Consider the following 25,769-nt stretch of genomic DNA (forward strand, 5'->3'; position numbering starts at 1 on the left):
AGAGACGGGCATGAGACGCTAAGGCTGCTGCTGCCGCCACCAAGAAGCCTGTGTGTGAGCACCGGTAACTGTCCACACCTCCCTTCCGAGGAGCCTGTGCAGCCCGCCACTGCCAGGGTCCCGGGATCCAGGGACAACTTCCCTGGGAGAACCGCTAAGGCTGCTGCTGCCGCCACCAAGAAGCCTGTGTGTGAGCACCGGTAACTGTCCACACCTCCCTTCCGAGGAGCCTGTGCAGCCCGCCACTGCCAGGGTCCCGGGATCCAGGGACAGCTTCCCCGGGAGAACACACGGTGCGCCTCAGGCTGGTGCAATGTCACGCCGGCCTCTGCCGCCCCAGGCTTGCCCCACACTCCGCGCCCCTCCCTCCCCCCGGCCTGAGTGAGCCAGAGCCCCGAATCAGCTTTTCCTTTAACCCCGTCCTGTCTGAGCAAAGAACAGACGCCCTCAGGCAACCTACATGCAGAGGCGGGGCCAAATCCAAAGCTGAGCCCCTGGGAGCTGTGCGAACAAAGAAGAGAAAGGGAAATCTCTCCCAGTAGCCTCAGGAGCAGCGGAGTAAATCTCCACAATCAACTTGAGGTACTCTGCATCTGTGGAATACCTGAATAGACAACGAATCATCCCAAATTGAGTAGGTGGACTTTGGGAGCAAAGATATATATATATATTTTCCCCCTTTTTCTCTTTTTGTGAGTGTATATGTGTATGTTTCTGTGTGTGATTTTGTCTGTATAGCTTTGCTTTTACCTTTTGTCCTAGGATTCTGTCTGTCTGGTTTTTGTTTTGCTTTGTTTTGTTTACTTTTTAAAATTTTTTGCTTAATAATTATTTTTTATTTTAATAACTTTATTTTATTTTATTTTATCTTCTTTCTTTCGTTCTTTCTATTTTTTCTCCCTTTTATTCTGAGTCATGTGGATGAAAGGCTCTTGGTGCTCCAGCCAGGAGTCAGGGCTGTGCCTCTGAGGTGGGAGAGCCAAGTTCAGGACACTGGTCCACAAGAGACCTCCAAGCTCCACGTAATATCAAATGGCGAAAATCTCCCAGAGATCTCCATCTCAACGCCAACACCCAGCTTCACTCAGTGACCGGCAAGCTACAGTGCTGGACACCCTATGCCAAACAACTAGTAAGACGGGAACACAACCCCATCCATTAGCAGAGAGGCTGCCTAAAATCATAATAAGGCCACAGACACCCCCAAACACACCACCAGATGTGGACCTGCCCACCAGAAAGACAAGATCCAGCCTCATCCACCAGAACACAAGCATTAGTCCCCTCCACCAGGAAGCCTACACAACCCACTGAACCAACCTTAGCCACTGTGATCAGGCACCAAAAACAACGCGAACTACGAGCCTGAAGCCTGCGAAAAGGAGACCCCAAACACAGTAAGTTAAGCAAAATGAGAAGACAGAAAAAAACACAGCAGATGAAGGAGCAAGGTAAAAACCCACCAGACCTAACAAATGAAGAGGAAATAGGCAGTCTACCTGAAAAAGAATTCAGAATAATGATAGTAAAGATGATCCAAAATCTTGGAAATAGAATGGAGAAAATACAAGAAACGTTTAACAAGGACCTAGAAGAACTAAAGAGCAAACAAACAATGATGAACAGCACAATACATGAAATTTAAAATTCTCTAGAAGGGATCAGTAGCAGAATAACTGAGGCAGAAGAACAGATAAGTGACCTGGAAGATAAAATAGTGGAAATAACTACTGCAGAGCAGAATAAAGAAAAAAGAATGAAAAGAATTGAGGACACTCTCAGAGACCTCTGGGACAACATTAAACACACCAACATTCGAATTATAGGGGTCCCAGAAGAAGAGAAAAAGGGACTGAGAAAATATTTGAAGAGATTATAGTTGAAAACTTCCCTAATATGGGAAAGGAAATAGTTAATCAAGTCCAGGAAGCACAGAGAGTCCCCTACAGGATAAATCCAAGGAGAAACACGCCAAGACACATATTAATCAAACTATTAAAAATTAAATACAAAGAAAAAATATTAAAAGCAGCAAGGGAAAAACAACAAATAACACACAAGGGAATACGCATAAGGTTAACAGCTGATCTTTCAGGAGAAACTCTTCAAGCCAGAAGGGAGTGGCAGGACATAGTTAAAGTGATGAAGGAGAAAGAACTACAACCAAGATTACTCTACCCAGCAAGGATCTCATTCAGATTTGATGGAGAAATTAAAACCTTTACAGACAAGCAAAAGCTAAGAGAATGCAGCACCATGAAACCAGCTTTACAACAAATGCTAAAGGAACTTCTCTAGGCAGGAAACACAAGAGAAGGAAAAGACCTACAAAACAAACCCAAAACAATTAAGAAAATGGCAATAGGGACATACGTATCGATAATTACCTTAAATGTAAATGGATTAAATGCTCCAACCAAAAGACATAGACTGGCTGAATGGACACAGAAACAAGACCGTATATATGCTGTCTACAAGAGACCCACTTTAGACCTAGGGGCACATAAAGATTGAAAGTGAGGGGACGGAATAAGATATTCCATGCAAATGGAAATCAAAGAAGCTGGAGTAGCAATTCTCATATCAGACAAAATAGACTTTAAAATAAAGACTATTACAAGAGACAAAGAAGGACACTACATAATGATCAAGGGATCGATCCAAGAAGAAGATATAACAATTGTAAATATTTATACACCCAACATAGGAGCACCTCAATACATAAGGCAAATACTAACAGCCATGAAGGGGGAAATCGACAGTAACACAATCATAGTAGGGGACGTTAACACCCCACTTTTACCAATGGACAGATCATCCGAAATGAAAATAAATAAGGAAACAACAAGCTTTAAATGATACATTAAACAAAATGGACTTAACTGATATTTATAGGACACTCCATCCAAAACCAACAGAATACACATTTTTCTCAAGTGCTCATGGAACATTCTCCAGGATAGATCATATCTTGGGTCACAAATCAAGCCTTGGAAAATTTAACAAAATTGAAATCATATCAAGTATCATTTCCGACCACAACGCTTTGAGACTAGATATCAATTACAGGAAAAAATCTGTAAAAAAAAATACAAACACATGGAGGCTAAACAATACGTTACTAAATAACCAAGAGATCACTGAGGAAATCAAAGAGGAAATAAAAAAATATCTAGAAACAAATGACAATGAAAACACGATGACCCAAAACCTATGGGATGCAGCAAAAGCAGTTCTAAGAGGGAAGTTTATAGTAATACAATCCTACCTTAAGAAACAAGAAACATCTCAAATAAACAACCTAACCTTACACCTAAAGCAGTTAGAGAAAGAAGAACAAAAAACCCCAAAGTTAGCAGAAGGAAAGAAATCATAAAGATCAGATCAGAAATAAATGAAAAAGAAATGAAGGAAACGATAGCAAAGATCAATAAAACTAAAAGCTGGTTCTTTGAGAAGATAAACAAAATTGATGAACCATTAGCCAGACTCATCAAGAAAAAAAGGGAGAAGACTCAAATCAATAGAATTAGAAATGAAAAAGGAGAAGTAACAACTGACACGGCAGAAATACAAAGCATCATGAGAGATTACTACAAGCAACTATACGCCAATAAAATGGACAATCTGGAAGAAATGGACAAATTCTTAGAAATGCACAACCTTCCGAGACTGACCCAGGAAGAAAGAAAATATGAACAGACCAATCACAAGCACTGAAATTGAAACTGTGATTAAAAATCTTCCAAGAAACAAAAGCCCAGGACCAGATGGCTTCACAGGCGAATTCTATCAAACATTTAGAGAAGAGCTAACACCTATCCTTCTCAAACTCTTCCAAAATATAGCAAAGGGAGGAACACTCCCAAATGCATTCTACAAGGCCACCATCACCCTGATACCAAAACCAGACAAAGATGTCACAAAGAAAGAAAACTACAGGCCAATATCACTGATGAAGTTAGATGCAAAAATCCTCAACAAAATACTAGCAAACAGAATCCAAAAGCACACTAAAATGATCATATACCACCATCAAGTGGGGTTTATCCCAGGAATGCAAGGATTCTTCAATATATGCAAATCAATCAATGTGATACACCGTATTAACAAATTGAAGGAGAAAAAACATATGATCATCTTAATAGATGCAGGGAAAGCTTTCAAAAAAATTCAACACCCATTTATGATAAAAACCCTGCAGAAAGTAGGCATAGAGGGAACTTTCCTCAACATAATAAAGCCCATATATGACAAACCCACAGCCAACATCGTCCTCAATGGTGAAAAACTGAAAGCATTTCCACTAAGATCAGGAAGAAGACAAGGTTGCCCACTCTCACCACTATTATTCAACATAGTTTTGGAAGTTTTAGCCATAGCAATCGGAGAAGAAAAAGAAATAAAAGGAGTCCAAATCAGAAAAGAAGCAGTAAAGCTGTCACTTTTTGCAGATGACATGATACTATACGTAGAGAATCCTAAAGATGCTACCAGAAAGCTACTAGAGCTAATCAATGAATTTGGTAAAGTAGAAGGATTCAAAATTAATGCACAGAAATCTCTAGCATTCCTATACACTACTGATGAAAAATCTGAAAGTGAAATTAAGAAAACACTACCACTTACCATTGCAACAAAAAGAATAAAATATGTGGGAATAAACCTACCTAAGGAGACAAAAGACCTGTGTGCAGAAAATTCTAAGACACTGGTGAAAGAAATTAAAGATGATACAAATAGATGGAGAGATGTACCATGTTCTTGGACTGGAAGAATCAACATTGTGAAAATGACTCTACTACCCAAAGAAATCTACAGATTCAATGCAATCCTTATCAAACTACCACTGGCATTTTTCACAGAACTAGAACAAAAAAATTCACAATTTGTATGGAAACGCAAAAGACTCCATATAGCCAAAGCAATCTTGAGAAAGAAAAACTGAGGTGGAGGAATCAGGCTCCCTGACTTCAGACTATACTACAAAGCTACAGTAATCAAGACAGTATGGTACTGGCACAAAAACAGAAATATAGATCAATGGAACAGGATAGAAAGCCCAGAGATAAACCCATGCACATATGGTCACCTTATCTTTGATAAAGGAGGCAAGAATATACAGTGGAGAAAAGACATCCTCTTCAATAAGTGGTGCTGGGAAAACTGGACAGGTACATGTAAAAGTATAAAATTAGAACACTCCCTAACACCATACACAAAAATAAAGTGGATTAAAGACCTAAATGTAAGGCCAGACACTATACAACTCTTCAAGGAAAACATAGGCAGAACACTCTATGACATAAATCATAGCAAGATCCTTTTTGACCCACCTCCTAGAGAAATGGAAATAAAAACAAAAATAAACAAATGGGACCTAATGAAACTTCAAAGCTTTTGCACAGCAAAGGAAACCATAAACAAGACCAAAAGACAACCCTCAGAATGGGAGAAAATATTTGCAAATGAAGCAACTGACAAAGAATTAATCTCCAAAATTTACAAGCACCTCATGCAGCTCAATATCAAAAAAACAAACAACCCAATCCAAAAATGGGCAGAAGACCTAAATAGACATTTCTCCAAAGAAGATATACAGATTGCCAACAAACACATGAAAGAATGCTCAACATCATTAATCATTAGAGAAATGCAAATCAAAACTACAATGAGATATCATCTCACACTGGTCAGAATGGCCATCATCAAAATATCTACAAACAATAAATGCTGGAGAGGGTGTGGAGAAAAGGGAACCCTCTTGCACTGTTGGTGGGAATGTAAATTGATACAGCCACTATGGGGAACAGCATGGAGCTTCCTTAAAAAACTAAAAATAGAACTACCATATGACCCAGCAATCCCACTCCTGGGCATATACCCTGAGAAAACCATAATTCAAAACGAGCCATGGACCAAAATGTTCATTGCAGCTCTATTTACAATAGCCCGGAGATGGAAACAACCTAAGTGCCCATCGTCGGATGAATGGATAAAGAAGATGTGGCACATATATACAATGGAATATTACTCAGCCATAAAAAGAAACGAAATTGAGCTATTTGCAGTGAGGTGGATGGACCTAGAGTCTGTCATACAGAGTGAAGTAAGTCAGAAAGAGAAAGGCAAATACCGTATGCTAACACATATATATGGAATCTAAGAGAAAAAAAATGGTTATGAAGAACCTAGGGGCAAGATGGGAATAAAGACGCAGACCTCCTAGAGATTGGACTTGAGGATATGGGGAGGGGTAAGCTGTGACAAAGTGAGAGAGTGGCATGGACATATATACACTACCAAACGTAAAATAGATAGCTAGTGGGAAGCAGCCGCATAGCACAGGGAGATCAGCTCGGTGCTTTGTGACCACCTAGAGGGGTGGGATAGGGAGGGTGGGAGGGAGAGAGATGCAAGAGGGAAGAGATATGGGAACATACGTATATGTATAGCTGATTCACTTTATTTTAAAGCAGAAACTAACACACCATTGTAAAGCAATTATACTCCAATAAAGATGTTAAAAAAAAAGACTTGAACAGATATTTTTCTAAAGAAGATATATAAATTTCCAATAAGCACATAAAGTGAAGCTCAATGTCATTAGTCGTCAGGGAAGCTCAATGTCATTAGTTGTCAGGGAAGCTCAAATCAAAGTCACAATAAGGTAGCACTTCACACCCACTAGCTTGGCTATAATTAACAGCAACAACAAAAGAAACTGGGAAATAACAAGTGATGGTGATGATTTAGAGTCTTCATACATGGTGGGAATGTAAAATGATGCAGCCACTTTGGAAATCACTTTGGCAGTTCCTCAATAAGTTAAACGTGGTTAACATACTATTAAACTATATGACCCAGAAATTCCTTTCTTAAGTATGTACCTAAGAGAATTGAAAACAAGTGTTCAAACAAAAGCTTGCACACGAATGTTCATAGGAGCGCTATTCATGACAGCCAAAAGGTGGAAATGGCCAAATGTCCATAAACTAATGAATGGATAAACAAAATATAGTGTATCCATACAAAGGGGTATTATTTAGCCAAGAAAAATGAATCAAGTACTTATACACACTACAAGAGATGAACTTTGAAAACATTATCTTGAGAGAAGCCTAGCACAAAATGTTTAATGTGTAATTCATTTATATAAAATACCCAGAATAAACAAATCCAAAGAGACATAAAACAGATTACTGGTTGCCAGGGGCCAGAGAGCAGGAGGGAAATGGGAAGTGGATGCTTAATGTGTACGGGGTTTTCTTTTGGGGTCATGAAAATGTTCTGGAACTAGATAGTAGTAATGGTCGCACGACATTGTGTATGTACTTAATGCCACTGAATTATACACTTTAAAACAGTTAAAATGGTGAATTTTATGCTATATGTATTTTAACACAATAAAAACAATAAGATGCTACAAAAAAAAACCCAGAGACACAGATATTACTATAAAAGAAAATTGTGCAATATGTACAATCTCCCACTTCTACGCTGAAATAATTAATAAAATATTAGCAAACAGAATCCAGCAATATGTAAAAAAGATAATGCATCATGGCAACAATGTGGGATTTGTCTCTGTATGGAAGAATGATTTAATATTTGAAAGGCATACAATGTAACTTACCACATTAACAAAAAAAAAGGAGAAAAACCATAGTATCATCTTCATAAATTCATCGAATGCATTTGACACCCATTCAAAAACTTGCAGCAAACTAGCTGCCTGTTTCTCCCTCTCCCATTTTTTTTTTTTTTTTTTTTTTTTGGGAACCCGGCCCTCTCACTGTTGTGGCGTCTCCCGCTGCGGACCACAGGCTCCGGACGCGCAGGCTCAGCGGCCATGGCTCACGGGCCCAGCCGCTCTGCGGCACGTGGGATCTTCCCGGACCGGGGCACGAACCCGTGTCCCCTGCGTCGGTAGGTGGACTCTCAACCCCTGCGCCACCAGGGAAGCCCCTCCCTCTCCCATTTTATAGGAATCCAGGAGGATTCCTTGGGGTCCAGCAAATGGAGCAGGGGGTGAGGAGGTCCTGTTGTCTCCTCACCATGGTTCCCCGGTAGCCTCATTCTGAACCACTCTGGGTGTGGTATCTTCCAGCCGGCCACCATTCCCAGGCCACTGGGTTTTCCAGGAAAGCTGTATGCACTCAGACACGTGGCCAGACATATATATGCACATGTTCAGACACATCTAGACGATCCCAAAGGTTCACACATGACACAGGCACAGAGACAGTGTGGCAGTCCCATTCACACTGACACAGGCCACACTAGATATACACCACAGCAGGCATCCCAGACACACACCTCCAGACACATACTGATACACCCAGCCCCACGTTCAAATGTACTTATGTCTACACCACACGCTCACACACAATGATCCAGGCACAGATGGTTGCTGAGGTTCCTGCTCAAACAGATATGTACACCCACAAAGACATGCACACAAGGACTCAGCCAGACATCAGAGACACACGCTGTCCCCCTTGGCCACAACACTGACACAGGCACCACGATCACACAGGCACATGCATTCCCACACAGACAGACCTGCAGAGACAGCACAAACCACACACCCACGGGTTCACACCCAGCCGCCTGCACAAACGCAGATGTGTTTGCACACTCAGACACCAGCGCACGTTGCACATGTGCTGAGAAACACTGTGCTCTCCCACGCACGTGTGCACACACACGCAGACACACAGGTGCGCCCAGCACACAGGCAGCGTCTCCAGCCCGTGGTTCCCGGGCCCGTGCTGCCACACAGTGGAGATGCGGCATCCTCCCCGCGCCCCCGCCCACCCTCCCCACCTCGGCCCAGGCAGTCACGTGGATGAAAAAACAAAACTATGGATGGGGCGGGGGAGGCGGGGAGTGAGGAAGGGAAGGGGCAGAAGATGAAATAATAATACTGCTGGGTTTGTTCATTTCGGTGATAATTAGCGATGCATTCACGCCGCCCCACTGGCCGCTCCCGGCTGATCCCGCGTGATGGATGCCTGGTGGTGCTGAATGAAATTAGCATAATTTCATTACCGAGGGACCCGTGAAGAGGTTCAATTATAGAGCAATCTCATTAATACCAGGGCTTGTTAAACTAATAGAAAGAGACAGGCCCCGCAGCTCCAAGAGGTAGGCATGTGCTCGGAATGCAATTAATGCTGGGACCCCTCTACCTGGGCCATGCCTTGCTTCTTAGGACCGGCCCCCAGTGCCCTGAAGACTTGGGCTCCCAGAGGGACAGGGGCCCTGAACTTGGTGGCCCAGAGCCTGATAAATAGATGCCTATCAGAGAAGCAAAACATCCAAGCTGAATCAGCCTTTCCTAATCTCGTAGGGGGCTACAAATGGGGAGACTGAGCTCCACAGAGTGGCTGACCCAAGGTCAGTGACATCAGAGGCAGCATGGCAGCAGGGGGGACATTCAGGCGAGGGGAGGTGATGCTCATCCCTGTTTTAGGGACTGGCCCCATGACAACCTCCCAGGAGCCTCTCCCACTGTGACTCAGTTTCTCCGTTATTGTGAAGGCCCGTGGGTCCACTCGGCATCCCTTCCTGTCCTCATAAATCTTATCAAAACAAATGCACCTGCTTCAGCCCTTCCCCAGCTGAAGCCAGCCACTTTAGCCCCCAGCTCCTCAAGAAGGGGGCTCTGTCGGGGCACTGCAGACTGAAGCCTTGGACCATTGGAGAAAGCAGAACTTCAGCACCGTTCCCTCCATCCCCACTTCCATCCAAGCCCTCCAAGTCTAAAGACGAGCGAATCTAGAAGGCACAGCTGTCATTGAGGGAGGAACCATTGCTTTCTCCCTGAACCCTCAGGAACTGGATCAAGAGGCCAGCATGTTCTGCCTTCGACCTGAGAAGGTTTCTTAGAGATGTCATAATCGCCCCCTTCTCCAACTTCAGCACAAAGGGGTCATGCTTGGCATTCAACTTCACTCACCCCTACCCAAGAGCCTTTCACAATGACCTCATGCCCCAGCTCCCTTCCCAGCCCTGACATTGTGCACACACTGAGTTGGGTCATATGAATTTGCCGTATTTTTTAATCACCTCTGTAATATTTGATTTTTTTCTGCAATTGTAAGTAAAACAGCACAAGTCCCGAAATACTCCCAAGCTGGAGAATGACTCACACTGTATATTACTGAACACATAAGAAGATGAAATAATAATACTGCTGGGTTTGTTCATTTCGGTGATAATTAGCGATGCATTCACGCCGCCCCACTGGCCGCTCCCGGCTGATCCCGCGTGATGGATGCCTGGTGGTGCTGAATGAAATTAGCATAATTTCATTACCGAGGGACCCGTGAAGAGGTTCAATTATAGAGCAATCTCATTAATACCAGGGCTTGTTAAACTAATAGAAAGAGACAGGCCCCGCAGCTCCAAGAGGTAGGCATGTGCTCGGAATGCAATTAATGCTGGGACCCCTCTACCTGGGCCATGCCTTGCTTCTTAGGACCGGCCCCCAGTGCCCTGAAGACTTGGGCTCCCAGAGGGACAGGGGCCCTGAACTTGGTGGCCCAGAGCCTGATAAATAGATGCCTATCAGAGAAGCAAAACATCCAAGCTGAATCAGCCTTTCCTAATCTCGTAGGGGGCTACAAATGGGGAGACTGAGCTCCACAGAGTGGCTGACCCAAGGTCAGTGACATCAGAGGCAGCATGGCAGCAGGGGGGACATTCAGGCGAGGGGAGGTGATGCTCATCCCTGTTTTAGGGACTGGCCCCATGACAACCTCCCAGGAGCCTCTCCCACTGTGACTCAGTTTCTCCGTTATTGTGAAGGCCCGTGGGTCCACTCGGCATCCCTTCCTGTCCTCATAAATCTTATCAAAACAAATGCACCTGCTTCAGCCCTTCCCCAGCTGAAGCCAGCCACTTTAGCCCCCAGCTCCTCAAGAAGGGGGCTCTGTCGGGGCACTGCAGACTGAAGCCTTGGACCATTGGAGAAAGCAGAACTTCAGCACCGTTCCCTCCATCCCCACTTCCATCCAAGCCCTCCAAGTCTAAAGACGAGCGAATCTAGAAGGCACAGCTGTCATTGAGGGAGGAACCATTGCTTTCTCCCTGAACCCTCAGGAACTGGATCAAGAGGCCAGCATGTTCTGCCTTCGACCTGAGAAGGTTTCTTAGAGATGTCATAATCGCCCCCTTCTCCAACTTCAGCACAAAGGGGTCATGCTTGGCATTCAACTTCACTCACCCCTACCCAAGAGCCTTTCACAATGACCTCATGCCCCAGCTCCCTTCCCAGCCCTGACATTGTGCACACACTGAGTTGGGTCATATGAATTTGCCGTATTTTTTAATCACCTCTGTAATATTTGATTTTTTTCTGCAATTGTAAGTAAAACAGCACAAGTCCCGAAATACTCCCAAGCTGGAGAATGACTCACACTGTATATTACTGAACACATAAAAACATGCCGTGACTCAGAAGGGCCCAGCAGAAGAGACATGCCCCACAAAAGGCCCCACTGTTCAGATTTTAAAGGTAAAGGAGGAGGGCTACCCAATCGCAAACTCTGGCTCTGGCTGCTAACACTTGTCAAATGCCCATCGGTCCGTGGTGTGTTTCGGTTCTCTCTTTTCCTTTTTTTTTTTTTTTTAATAAATTTATTTATTTTATTTATTTATTTTTGGCCATGTTGGGTCTTCGCTGCTGCGCTCGGGCTTTCTCTAGTTGCGGGGAGCCAGGGCTGCTCTTCGTTGCAGTGCGTGGGCTTCTCGTTGCGGTGGCTTCTCTTGTTGCAGAGCTCGGGCTCTAGGCGTGTGGGCTTCAGTAGTTGCGGCATGTGGGCTCAGTAGTTGTGGCGCACGGGCTTAGATGCTCCGCGGCATGTGGGATCTTCCCGGAGCAGGGCTCGAACTGGTGTCGCCTGCATTGGCAGGCGGATTCTTAACCACTGCGCCACCAGGGAAGCCCTCTCTTTTTCTAATGACATAATGAAGCCAGATAATTTCATAAGAGAAAGCCCCCTGGAGAACTTCATTTCTGTTTCGAAGTGCTGATGGGGCAGATGGGGAGGCGACATCAGAGACCATCTGGCCTTAGGACCCCAAGAAGCTGAATGTCCACAGGAAGGACTTCTGGCCGCGGTGACACCCACCGCCTTGCAGGGGATCATGGCAGAGCCTGGGGTGGGGGACAGAACACAAGAGGAAGGATAGAGTGATGGGAAGAGGAACACAAGGCCGAGGATCCTAGGACAGGCGTGACTGCTGGTCCCCACAGGCACTCATTTGGACCTTGGGAGGGCGGCGTGTGGAGCTGCAGGGAAGGCAGGGGCCTGGAGAGCCTCTTCTGACCAAGAAGGACTTTGGGAGCCACAGGAGGGGCGGCCAACCCTGCAGAACCACAAAACAGAAGAGAAAGTAGTGTCCTCAAGGTTAGTAAGGCAAGCTCTGTAAGCGCTGGAAATTAACACCGGGACGCTGCGGTGAGTAGGGGCGGCGTGAGTATGAGTGCAGTCCTCATCCATCACAGCCGAAAGTCAATAGATAATGTCTAAAACTGATGAATCAGGAAATAGTGGCAGACATGCATTATTTAGAGATACGGGCAGTGCTCAGGACACCAGGCACGGAGTGGGTGTGGAGGCTCTGAGAAGCAGGCCTGCACCATCATGAAAGGAAGGAGGCTGGGCTTTGCCTGGGAAGCCATGCAGCACTATTTATTGTCTGAAATATTTTCTTAAAGATCCGTCGTCACTTATGCTCCTGGCAGTGGCTCTGCTTCACGCATCCCCGTCACCCTGAATGCTTTTAGTCATTCTCTGGGCACAAAAATGAGAGGGGTGTTGCCTCTGTGTGTGTGTGTGCGTGTGTGTGTGTGCCCGCGTGTACACGTTCGCACCTGTTCCGTGCATCTTGTAAATCACCGCTCTACTGGGCAGACAACCACCCAGCCCTTTTCTCATCTGGGCCTCAGGCTTTCTTATCATCATATGTGGAAGCCTGAGTGAGGGCCTTTCCCTTCTGACAGTCTGAGGCTTTGTGAGGATGAAGTTTGAAGCCAGAAGACCAAGATTCTTTTCCCAGTTCTGGCTGTGTGACCTTGAACAAGTCACTCACCCTCTCTGTGTCAGTTTTTCTCCTCTCTAAAATAAGCAGGCTAACTGCAGAGTCACCACAGGGATCCAATGGAGGACAGTGGGTATGAGAGTGGCTTAGCTTCGCACATCCATGGGGTTGCGTAAATCCACGGGGTTGTGTAAATCTATGGGGTTGCTGCAGATGGATCCTCATTTCTCAGGCTCCAACTCAAATGGTGCATCTCTGCCTCCATGTTCTATTGCCTCCTTCCACTGTGTCTTCCTTTCTCTCGTCTCCTCCCCTACCTTGGGGGACCACTGGAAAGAAGTAGGTTAAAAGCTTGAACTACAGTGACAGACCAGGGGATGGAGAGAAGCAAGATTAGGCAGGGGGCTTCCCTGGTGGCGCAGTGGCTGAGAGTCCGCCTGCCGATGCAGGGGACACGGGTTCGTGCCCCGGTCCAGACAGATCCCGCATGCCGCGGAGCGGCTGGGCCCGTGAGCCGTGGCCGCTGAGCCTGCATGTCTGGAGCCGGTGCTCCGCAATGGGAGAGGACACGGCAGTGAGAGGCCCGCGTACGGCAAAAAAAAAAAAAAAAAAAAAAAAATTAGGCAGGGAGATGAACAGGAGGATGATGGGTGGATGGATGGAAGAGGAAGGGTTAATCAAGACCCTTTGGGCTGACTCACAGAACCCGATCCAAACTGGCTCAGGTGAAAAAGAATGTTGATTGGTTTATTTAACTGCGAGTCCAATACCATCTTCAGGCATGGCTGGATCCAGAGGTTCTATCCTCAAAAGCCTGTGTCTCTCTCCAGGTCTCAGTTCTGCTCTCCTCTGTGTCAGTTAAAATATCAAGGAGGCTTGTTCCAGGTGATGGGGAGGATGGTCTTTCCTGGTCTTACAGCTTCTGATTTCACAAGATCCTCTCTCTCCCAGCACCACTACCACTTTCCCCCAAAGGAACTCTAATTGACCCTCCTTGAATCACATGCCCAATTCTGGACCAATCACTGTTTCCAGGCAAGTGAGGTCTCCTGATTAGCTGGCTGGAATCACATGATATGCTCTGGGGCAGAGAGGCAGGACCTGGAATTGGCAGTTCCCGCTGGAATCACGTGGTGCGGGGGTCAGGGGGGTGGGGAAACAGTCCCCAAAAGAGGGAAAAGGGGAGAGGGCAGTGAAGGATAAACACCTGAAGGCCACTACCAGTGTCAAGGTTCTAAACCTGGGAATGAGGTTTGGGGAAGGAGGACAAGACTATCCCTGATGCTCCAATAGGACTCTTCCCACCACTACCCCATTCTCTGCTGCAGCTATTCCTGCCCTTGACCTGGGATGGAAGAGGGTCCCAACGGGCCAGTTCATTGAGCACTCACTCTCTGCTAGGCACTTGAGCTGCACAATCTCATTAGATCCTTATTCCAGATCTGACTTATCCTTATTTTGCAGAAAAGGAAATCAAGGCTCAGAAAGGTTAAATAACCCACCTGGGACCGCACAGTTAAGGAAATAGTGAGTGTGCATCAAACTCTAAACCCTATGCTCTAACCACCAGGCTCAGCTGTGTATAAGATCTCATACTTATTTACAAATACCTATGTAGTTCATGGTAGGGGTCAGGAACTCTCCAGAGCACTCACTCTACGTGCACCATCCCATTTAATCCTCACGTAATCCCAAGAAGTAGATACTTTTGTTACTCCCATTTTACAGTTAAAGAAACAGAGGCACTGAAAAATTAAGCAAATTATGCCAGTGCCTGGCCAAGCTCCTTAAGGGATGCATCTGGTTGCCCTCCAGGCCCGTGGTAGCCCAGGCAGGTACTGTGAGTTTTTGCTGAATGGCATTTATTCTGGCAACAGAAAGCCCTGCAGAGAATTCAGCACACCAACTGCCCCAAAGCCCTGACATCAACTTTTCTGAAGAGGCCTCTCTCAGTGCCTCAGTTTCTTCATCTATAAAAGGGCCTCAAACCTGGGGCAGAAATATGCTATTGCCTGAGGACTGGGGCAAAGGGGATGAGAGCCATAAAGGAAAAGAGAGACACAGCACCAAAGAGAGACTCACAAAAAGGAGAGAGAACCGCGCGGAACCCGGGGGGATGCACACAGCCCCACTGCCAACCCCAGGGCACAGTGGGGCGGGGGTCTCCTAGCTGAGCAGGGGAGGGAAGAAACCCCAGGCTGGGTCTCTGCAGCCCAGCTCCCGTGCCTTCCCTGATGGCCCACTATCCAGCTGGCCTTCAGGAGGTCACGGTGGGGATAGATCTCTCTTCAGGATAGAGGAGAAGGGGCAGAGGAGGGGGAGTGGCTGCTTGAAGATAAAAACCAGACTTCAGGCCAGCCAGGGGTCCAGCCTCAGTCCCTTCCCCTAAGACCGCCCCTCCAGATCAGAAAAGCCCTTCTTGCCGTCACGTCCACTCTCACACCCACCAGAGCTCCCCAGTCCCCAGCAGAAATATACACAGCCCGGCCAACCTCATGGCTCGTCACTGCTTCTCATCAACATCCCCCATCCCCCATCTCTACCCTAGAACAAAATACCTACACCGCCCTACTCGCCACGGGATGTCTGGCCTCCAGGCCTTTGATTCAGCCTGTGCCCTAAACATAGAACACCTTTCCCATCACCACAGCTGCCCCACAAAGCCTGGCTCAAGTTGGGACTGCAAGGACCTACCCAGAGCCTGCCCAGCATGTCTTCTCTCCTCTACTTCCCCAAGCCTAGCTTCCATCACCAAGTCTGCCTCCTCAGAAATCCATCCACCCAAACCCAGCTAGCACCTGAGCTCACTCCAGTCCCCCATGTGTGTGTCGGTTTCCACTAAAATTTCATTTCCGTGTCCATCTGCAAATGTGAATCATGATATCAATAGTGACTGTATCCTAGGGTGATAGTGAGGATTCACGTAAGATGGTGCACGTAAATTGCTTAGAACAGAGCACGACACTTCGTAAGTACTCAATAAATACTACCTACTGTAGCTATTACTATTATTAGTACCGTGGTTACCACTACCTCTATCTAGGAGGGGATGGCTGACGGCATTTTCCAAAATATTTTCGGTCCCATGTGCTCTTGAAGAGCTTGTCACTTCCCACCAAGGGCTGGAGGGGAGACAATGATGCTCTATGACTGCTAAGGCTAGGATGTAAAAATGATACAGCTTCTGTCTGTCTCTCTCTTTCTCTCTTCACTCACCCTTGCAACCCAGGCACCGTGTTGTGAGGATGCCCAGGCCACATGGAGAGATCATATGGGGGGGTCCCAGCTGACTGCCCCAGTAACATCTCAGCCATCAGGCAGCAGACCCATGTGTAAATGAGCCTTCAAATGAGACCAATTCCCAGCAGGAGAATGGCTCCCCAAAGATCTCCATGTGCTAATCCCAGAGCCTGTGAATATTTTTCATTCCACAGCAAAAAGAACTGCAGATGGAATTCGGGGTGTGGACCTTGAGAGGGAGAGCAGCCTGGATTACACAGGCGCACCCCCATCTAATCATATGCGCCTGTACAAGCAAAGATTATTTCCCCAGTGGCTGGAGAGACCTTCAGGGAGAGACTGGCAGAGACATGCAGCAGAGGACGAGGTAGGAGAGACTTAAAGCAAGGCAGGGATGAGCCTGCTGGAAATACCTTTCCATACCTTTGGAAATGGAGGAAAGAGCTACCGGCCAGGAATGCAGGCTGCCTCTAGCAGCCCCCCAGCAAAGAAACAGGGACCTCAGTCCCACAGTCACGAGGAACTGAATTCTGCCAACCACCTGAATGAGCAAGAAAACAGACCCTCCCCTAGAGCCTCCAAAAGACCACAGACAGCCCTGCAGTCCCTTGATTTCAGCCTTGGGACACTCCAAGTGGAGACCTAGCTGTCCCCACCAGAATTCTGACCGGTAAGAATGTAAGATAATAAGTTTGTGTGGTTTTAAGCCTCTACATATGGGGTACTTTGTTCTGACAGCAGTAGAAAGTACAGCAGACTTGAAGTTTTGCTTCTGAGGCCCCAGACATCACGGAGCAGAGGCAAACTTCCCCATTCCTGTGAGCAAATGCTTGTTCTATGGCACTGTGTTTGAGGGCAGGTTGTTATCACGCAGCCCTAGTAACTGCAACAGAATCTCCCCCACCCCCTTCCCAGAGGGGTCTGCTCTCTTCTCTGAACTCCCCAAGCTGCAGTTTCTTCATCTGAAACATGAGAATCATGACAATAAAGAGGCAGCTGGCATGTGCTGCCATAAAAAGGTACCATGCTGTGTTTCTAAGTGAACAATCGATGACCAATTTGCATTGTATGTCACCATTTTTGTGAAATTAAAACTTATGGATGCCACAATGAGATATCTTGTCACACCCATTAGAGTGGCTATTATCCAAAAAACAAAGCCAGAAAATGGGTTAGGAAGGATGTGGAGAAATTGGAACCCTTATGCATTGCTGGCGAGAATGTAAAATGGTGCAGCCACTGTGGGAAATGATATGGCAGTTCCTCAAAAAATTAAACATAGAACTACCAAATGGTTCACCAATTCCACTTCTGGGTAGATACCCAAGAGAACTGAAAGAGGGGTTTGAACAGATGCTTGTAGAGCCATGTTCATGGCAGCATTATTCACAATAGCTAAAACCTGGAAGCAACCCAAGTGTCCACTGGTGGATGAATGGATAAACCAGATATGGTCTATACATACAATGGAATATTACTCAGCCTTAAAATGGAAGGAAATTCTGACACACGCTACAACACGGATGAACCTCAGACATTATGCTAAGTGAAATAAACTAGTCACAAAAATACAAATACTGTATGATTCCATTTAAATGAATTGCCTGTAATAGGTATAATATAGTAGGAATAATACTAGTCAAATTCAGAGAGACAGAAAGTAGAATGATGGTTGCCAGGGCCTAGAGGGAGGGGGCGAGGGGAGTTACCATGGAATGGAATGGGTATGGAGTTTCTGTTTGGGATGATGAAAAAGTTCTGGAAATGGATGGTGGTGATAGTTGCACAACAATGTGAAAGGATTAATGTCACTGAAGTGTACACTCAAAAATGGTTAAGGGCTTACCCGGTGGCGCAGTGGTTGAGAGTCCGCCTGCTGATGCAGGGGACACGGGTTCGTGCCCCGGTCCGGGAGGCTCCCACATGCCACGGAGCGGCTGGGTCTGTGAGCTACGGCCGCTGGGCCTGCACGTCCGGAGCCTGTGCTCCGCAGCGGGAGAGGCCGCAGCAGTGAGAGGCCCGCGTACTGCAAAAAAAAATTAATAATAATAATGGTTAAAATGGCAAATTTTATGTTACATATATTCTACGAAATTTTTTTTAAATGCCCTATGTGTGTATGTTTGTACCTGTATTAATGAAAGCTTAAGGGGATGCATTCTGTATTGTCAAGGATGGGAACATAGAATGGGAGGCATCTTTTACTTTATATACCTATATGTTGTTTAACCAAGTTATATAAGTAATAAGCGTTAAATCTGCAATAATAACACAAACAAATATGCATTTTTAAATGGTGACAGAAACACCCACTTCAAAGACATGATGTGAGGATTAACAACCTCACTGTAGGAAAAGCACCTGCCCTGGGCCTGGCATGGAATTCTCACTCAAGGAACATAAAATCCTCTCCCTTCCTTTTTCCCTGTCCTGAGCCTCTCCGGGCATCCAGAACAGCCGCCAGAGGGTTGACACTGGAGGTGAAAGACTTGAGGCTGACACAGCTCCATGTCCGTCTCACTGTCCACAGCAGCCAAGACTGAGGAAGGGTCCACCCCAGGAAGCGCATCCCAAGCCTGGTGATTCCATCTGATCATGACTCTGGGAAACCATCTCCACCTCTGGAATTTAGCAGGAGGGTTGAGTCTTGAGAATTGGAAGGAAAACACGATCCTTTCTAGGGGCCACATCATTAAGTGCAAAAATTGCTGCCTTCTAGATCATTCTCAGAGACAGCCCTCTGGGTACCTGTTTTCTGTTAGAATCAGAGTCTGTTTCTGGGCCTGTGCAGACTCAACGTCCCTCTGTAGCTACGTGCCCAGTGGTTGTGAGCATGGGCTCCAGAGCAGGGAGAGGTGAGGATTTGGAAGCCAGTTCTCTACCACAGTTCCCTTATCTATAAATTGGGAATAATAATGGTACCACGTCACAGAATGTTTTGAGAGGTCAGTGAATAATACATGTGCAGTTCTTTGGAAACTGATAAACAGCAAGGCCTGAATAAATATTTACAGAATGAATTACATTATTTTTGAAGGGGTCCTAACACGCCATAGTGGATTGGTGACTACTGACAGTTTTACATAACAAACCCAGAAGCACACTATTCCATTGATCTTTTGAACCACTCCAGAATTAAATATAGGTGATCTTCTGAAGTCTAAAAACCCCAAAGCTATAAAAGAAAAGTAATTTTTTATCATCAAAATTTTTTTGATGATATGAAAATTAAAACTTGTTTTTGGCATCAGATAAACAAAATCAATTTAGACAAATAATAGATTTGGGGGAATATTTGCAATACAGAAAATTGAAAGTTAATATTTATACTATACCAATGAGCTGTTAAAAGGAATTAGTTTTCAATTTTAAATTGGGATAAGTACATGAATAAGCAAATCACAGAAGAGCAAGTCCAAAAGGTCAACAAACATGAAAAGATGTTCAAACTTTGGGCTATGTAAATTGAAATAACAAGAGGATATTATCTTTCAACCATCAGACTGGATTATATATTTTAAGTGATGTAACATCTACTTCCAGGAAGTTGTGAGAAAATGGGTTCTCTTGTTCAAATCTAGAAAATGAGAATTATTTCAGGCTTTATGAGAATTATTTCCAGAAAAGTCATAATAATGTAAAAATACATATATTCTTTGATGTGGCACTCTCTCTCCAAGAAATATACCTTATAAAATAAAAACACTGGTACCTAAGAATATAAATGTTTGTCACACAATTGTTCACCATGACAAGACACTAGCTGCCCATCAAATCATCAATGGATGGACATATCCATCTTATGCAGCCATAAAAATGAATGGATTAGAGCCGTGGCAAAATTAGAGGGACTTCTTCAAGATACTGAAGAGTAAGGAAAACAAAAAGCAGGAAAATATGTATAAAAATAATCCCAGGGGCTTCCCTGGTGGCGCAGTGGTTGGGAGTCCGCCTGCCCATGCAGGGGACACGGGTTTGTGCCCTGGTCCGGGAGGATCCCTTATGCCGCGGAGCGGCTGGGCCCGTGGGCCATGGCCGCTGAGCCTGCGCGTCCGAGGCCTGTGCTCCGCGACGGGAGAGGCCGCAGCAGTGAGAGGCCCGCGTACCGCAAAAAAACAAACAAAAAAAATATCCCATTTTTGGTAAAATAAATACAAACTCCAAATTCATACAGCTATGAAAATATTTGTGTTTATGAAATAAAAATTATTGAAAACATAAATGCAAAAAAGTATATGCTATTTTTAGATACATATTTACACATGGAAAAGTATAAACATGTTCTGTCTAGAAGACTAACCACCAAAATAGTGAGAATCCTGGTCTCTGAGGAGTTGGGGAAGGGGTGGTTAAATGACATTTAGCTTTATTTGTAATACTTTATTTCTTTGATGAAAAGCAAAGTATAAGCAAACATGAGAAATGCTAACAGCTGAGTGGTGAGAGTAGGGATGTTTGTTACATCATTCTTTAAAATAAAAACAAGAAAGTGAAATAAATCTAACTGTACATTCTCAGTCGATTCAGGCTGCTGTAACAGAATACCATAAACTGGATGACTTATTAAAAATACAAATTCATTTCTTACAGTTCGGGAGGCTGAAAGTCCAAGATCAAAGCACCAGCAGATTCAGAGTCTGGTAAAAGTCCACTTCCTGGTTCATTTACCACTGTCCTCTCACTGTAATCTCACGTGGCAGAGGGACATGAGAGTTCTCTGGGGCCTCTTTTATAAGGGCACGTTTTCCATTCATAAGAGCTCCAATCTCGTGACCTAATCACTTCCCAAAGGCCTCACCTCCTAAAATCATTACCTTGGGAGTTAGGACTTCAATGTATAGATCTGTGGGGGACATAAACATTCAGTCCGCTCCACATTCATTATATAATGAGATGTCATCAAAAGCATCTGTTAGGAAGGCAGTCCATAGATCCACCACATACAGTTTCCCCATCTATACAATGGGCATAGTGATAATACGTATAACAGGTTGTTGAGAAGGTCAAATGAAAGAATACTGGTAAGAGGGCCCAGCACTCCGCCAATGTCAGTGAGCCCTATCTCCCCAGGCACTTGTGTAGATGTTTGCAAAGATACTTTGGTGCCCCTCCCAGGGGCCAGCTGATAATTTGGCCCAAGCATGGGGGCCTTGATGGTTAATCTGAACTCTGGGGTATTCTCAGAAGGCTAGAGGAAGAAAGAACATACAGGAAAGCAAAACTACAGATAATATCTCTTACAAACACGAATCTAAAACTCCTCAATAAAAATATTAGCAAACTGAACACAGTAACATATAAAAAGAATTATACACCATGGCCAAGTGGGAGTTACCACAGGAATGCAAGGTTGGTTCAGCATCTGAAAATCAATTAATGTAATACAGCATATCAATAGAACAAAAAACAAAAATCACATGATCATCCCAGTTGACATAAAATAAGCTTTTGACAAAATCCCATAGCTTTTCTTGGTAAAAACTTTCAACAAACTAGTAATAGACGGGAACTTCCTCAGCCTATTAAAGGGCATCTACAAAAAACCCACTGTTTAACATTATACTTAATCATAAAATATTGGATGCATTCCCTCTAAGATCAAGAACAAGGCAAGGATGTCTGTCTATTCAGTATTGTACTGGAGGCTCTAGCCAAGGCAATTAGGCAAGTAAAAGAAACAGAAGGCATTCAGATTGGAAAGGAAGAAATAAAAAATAACTCTATTCACCGACGACATCATCTTGAATGTAGTAAATCCTAGGGGATTCCCTAAAAACTATTAGAACTAATAAAAGAGTTCATTAGGTTGCAGGAAATAAGATCAATACATAAATATCAATTGTATTACTATATACTTGCAATGAACAATCCAAAATGAAATTTTTAAAACAATTATATTAACAATAGCATTAAAATGAATAAATTAACAAAAGAAGTACAACACTTGCACACTGAAAACTACAAAATATTGCTGAAAGACATTTTAAAAGATCTAAAAAATTGGAAAAACAACCCATGTTCATGGTTTGGAAGACTTAATATTGTTAAGACAGCAATTAAGCAACCTGATCTACAGATTAAATGCAATCCCCAGCAGAATCCCAGATGACTTCTTTATAGAAATTGACAAACTGATTCTAAAATTTATATAAAATTGCAAGGGACCATGGAGGATAGCAAAACAATCTTGAAAAAGAACAAAACAGGAAGACTCACACTTCTTGATTTCAAAACTTACTACAAAGCTACAGTAATCAAGACAGCATGGTACTGGCACAAAGATAGACACATACAAGTCAAACGGAAGAGAACTGAGAGTCCAGAAATAAACCAACACATCTATGGTCAACTGATATTTAACATGGGTTGCCAAGACCATCCAATGAAGAAAGAACGGTCTTTTCCACAAATGGTGCTAGAACAACTGGACAGCCACTGGCAAAAGAATGAAGTTAGACCCTTACGTCACAGTATATGTATAAATTAATTCAAAATGGATCAAAATCTTAATGTAAGGGCAAAACTATCAATACAAAACTCAGAAGAAAACAAGGGGTAAATACTCATAACTTTGGATTTAGCAATTTCTGCCCTTTCTCATTCTCTCCTCTTTGATGTGCCTTGGTACGGTGCATGGCATGGGGTAAGTACCAAAAGAATTAACGTTGAATGACAGCGTTTCCCCAGGAGCAAGATGAATAATTAGAACCCACAGCCCCCACCCTGACCTGTGCTCTGCATGTATGAACTCAGACAGTCTTCACAAGAGCCTCTAAGATAGGGGCTACTGTTAGACCTACTTTACAGATAAGGATACTGAGGATCAGAGGAGTTCAGCAACTTGCCCTGATTTACACAGCTTTGACAGCTGGAATTTGACTCTAGGCCATTTGGCTCTGGAGCCCATGCTCTCCAACATCATGCTCTACCACTTCTCACAAAAATATGAATCTGCACAGCCTGTCTAGATGCTTGTCCTCCAAGCAAAGAGAGGAGATCAGGGCTCTGCTCCCAGGCCGCTCTTCACGCACTAGGCATTCAGAGGAAGTCCTGTCTCCTCACTGGACCTCAGTTTCCCCATCTCAACAGTGAGCAGGTTAGACTGGATGGTCTCAGAAGACCTTTCCAACTCTGACCTTCTGTGAAGTGGACAGGAGCCCACGTGAGCCTTCAGGGCCACAAAGATCCCTGTTCGCAGCACTGCCCCACCTAGATGCTGACTTAAGAGAAACAAAGCTTTGTCGGCAGGATGGCCCAAAGGGGAACAAAGAGGTGCAGGCTAGGTGGAAGTTTGGGCAAACAGGCCCTCTGGGTGTAGGAGGAAATTAGGGCAGTCTGTTTGGAGCACAGTTTTGCAGCATGTATCAAAATGCAAGACCGATTCCCCTTCTAAGTCTCCATCCTACCAGAATGCACTCACCCGCCCACCAAGACACACCCAAGGATGCTCACTGCTGCGTCATCATCTGCGATCTTGACAGGCTGGAAATAGACGGAAGGTCCCTCCATGGGACCTTCACAGATATCCCTCCTCTGAAATCCTCCAGCATTTCTCAAGCAAGGGTGGGTGTGTATGTCCTGACATGAAAAGGAGGTCATCAAAATATTGTTGAGTGAAAAAAAGCAAAAGCAATACGTTTAGTATAATCACATCTGTGTTGGGAAAAAAACTTAAAGACATGCATGTATATATGGATATTGATATAAATGCAGAGAGAAAGGTTTGGAAGGACGGACACCTAACCTCTGGGGCAGGGAGCAGGTCAGAGCAGGTTGCTGGTGGACTCTTTCCTTTGATGGCCTCTACACTATTCCTGTACTGTATGAATTTCTTACTGTGCAAAGGTATTCCTTTTTTTCCTGTATAATATTTTTAAACAAACTACAATGCAAAAAGAAAGCAAGGAGTGAGAGCGTGGCTGGTGCCTGCTTCACTTTCTCCACAGTATTTTTGCTCACTTAACATGCTCTGTGCAGAACTTTTTCTTGCCTTAGTTATTGTCTGTCTCCCCACGAGAACATCAGCCTCATGGGGGCTGGAATTTTTGCCTAGGATAAAGCCAGGTATGTATTACACTCTTAAATAATGTTTGATGAATGAATGAATGATCTCTCTATCCAACCTCAAATGGAACTGAGACCAACACATACACACACACACATATCCATCAGTGCTGTGGGCTGAACAAGGTCCTTACTGAAAGCTCTTTCTCTCTTCATCTTTTCTCCATTCCATGGACTCCACTGGACAAGAACCAGTGCAGATGCCCCTCTCTCTGGAAGCCTTCTCCTCTCATCCAGTGATTTATTCTGCAATCCAGCATTGAGCATTGGCTGCAGGCCAGGCCTTGAGCTGGGTGCTGGGGACACAACAGAAGGTAGGACTGACATGAGCCCTGTGCTCAGAGCGCTCACAGTTGTGCCGGCCTCACCCTTTCTCGCCGCGATGCGGATTCTGCTCTGCACATTCAGGACAGCACCTCACACCACCTTCTGCCAGAGTAAGCAGCAGGGAGCCACAAAGTGGCTGACTTGCCATTTGGCGGGGACACAAAGAGGCGTCCTGTGTCACCCAGCACACGGAGCAGAAGGGAGCAGAGTGAATGCCCGGCTCCCCCAGGACACTCATCCTGGTTTGCTTGCTACTCATTTACCCATTCAGGCTAATTCTAGTGAAAAGATAAAAGCTCATTTCTCCATAACAAAGAGTCCCAAGGTAAAAAGCCAGCTGCTGATGCTGGGGTGGGAATGAAGACCAAGAAGCAGCTTAAGAAAGCAAAACATGGGGTAAGTTAAAAGGCACAATGTTACATGAACCGAGCAGAAAGCAGTGCGGAGTCCACCATTGCTCCAAATGGAGATAGGAAATAGCAAATCACAAGACTCTTTGGGTGAAGGGCTCCAAAGACGGGGAAACAGCTCATCAAATAAGAAAGAAAACTTGAGGCAGAATTTGTTTCAATACCGTTATTCAATCATCTAGTGACTGAGCAGTCACTGAAATGACTCCGTTATATTTTTCTTATGGGGGGTGGCACATAATGTGCTAGAATGTTGTGCTCAGATGATGCATCCTTCCTGAAGGTGTAGGGGGTGAGAGGGAAGAGCCCATAGAAAAGACGTTCTATTGTCTGAAACCGCACTATTGTCTGAAACCGCAAAGAATTGGAGAATGTTTAAATGTCAAAAAAAACCGGGCTTCCCTGGTGGCGCAGTGGTTGAGGGTCCGCCTGCCGATGCAGGGGACACGGGTTCGTGCCCCGGTCCGGGAAGATCCCACATGCCGCGGAGTGGCTGGGCCCGTGAGCCATGGTCGCTGAGCTTGCGCGTCCGGAGCCTGTGCTCTGCAGCGGGAGAAGCCACAACAGTGAGAGGCCCGCGTACCGCAAAAAAAAAAAAAAAAAAAAAAAAAAAAAAAAAAAAAAAAAAAAAAAAAAAAAAAAAAAACCCAAAGCCCCTGTAAGCCACCGGGCTTC

Source organism: Lipotes vexillifer, unplaced genomic scaffold (genome assembly GCF_000442215.2).
Source record: "Lipotes vexillifer unplaced genomic scaffold, Lipotes_vexillifer_v1.1 scaffold342, whole genome shotgun sequence".
Taxonomy (NCBI): Eukaryota; Metazoa; Chordata; class Mammalia; order Artiodactyla; family Lipotidae; genus Lipotes; species Lipotes vexillifer.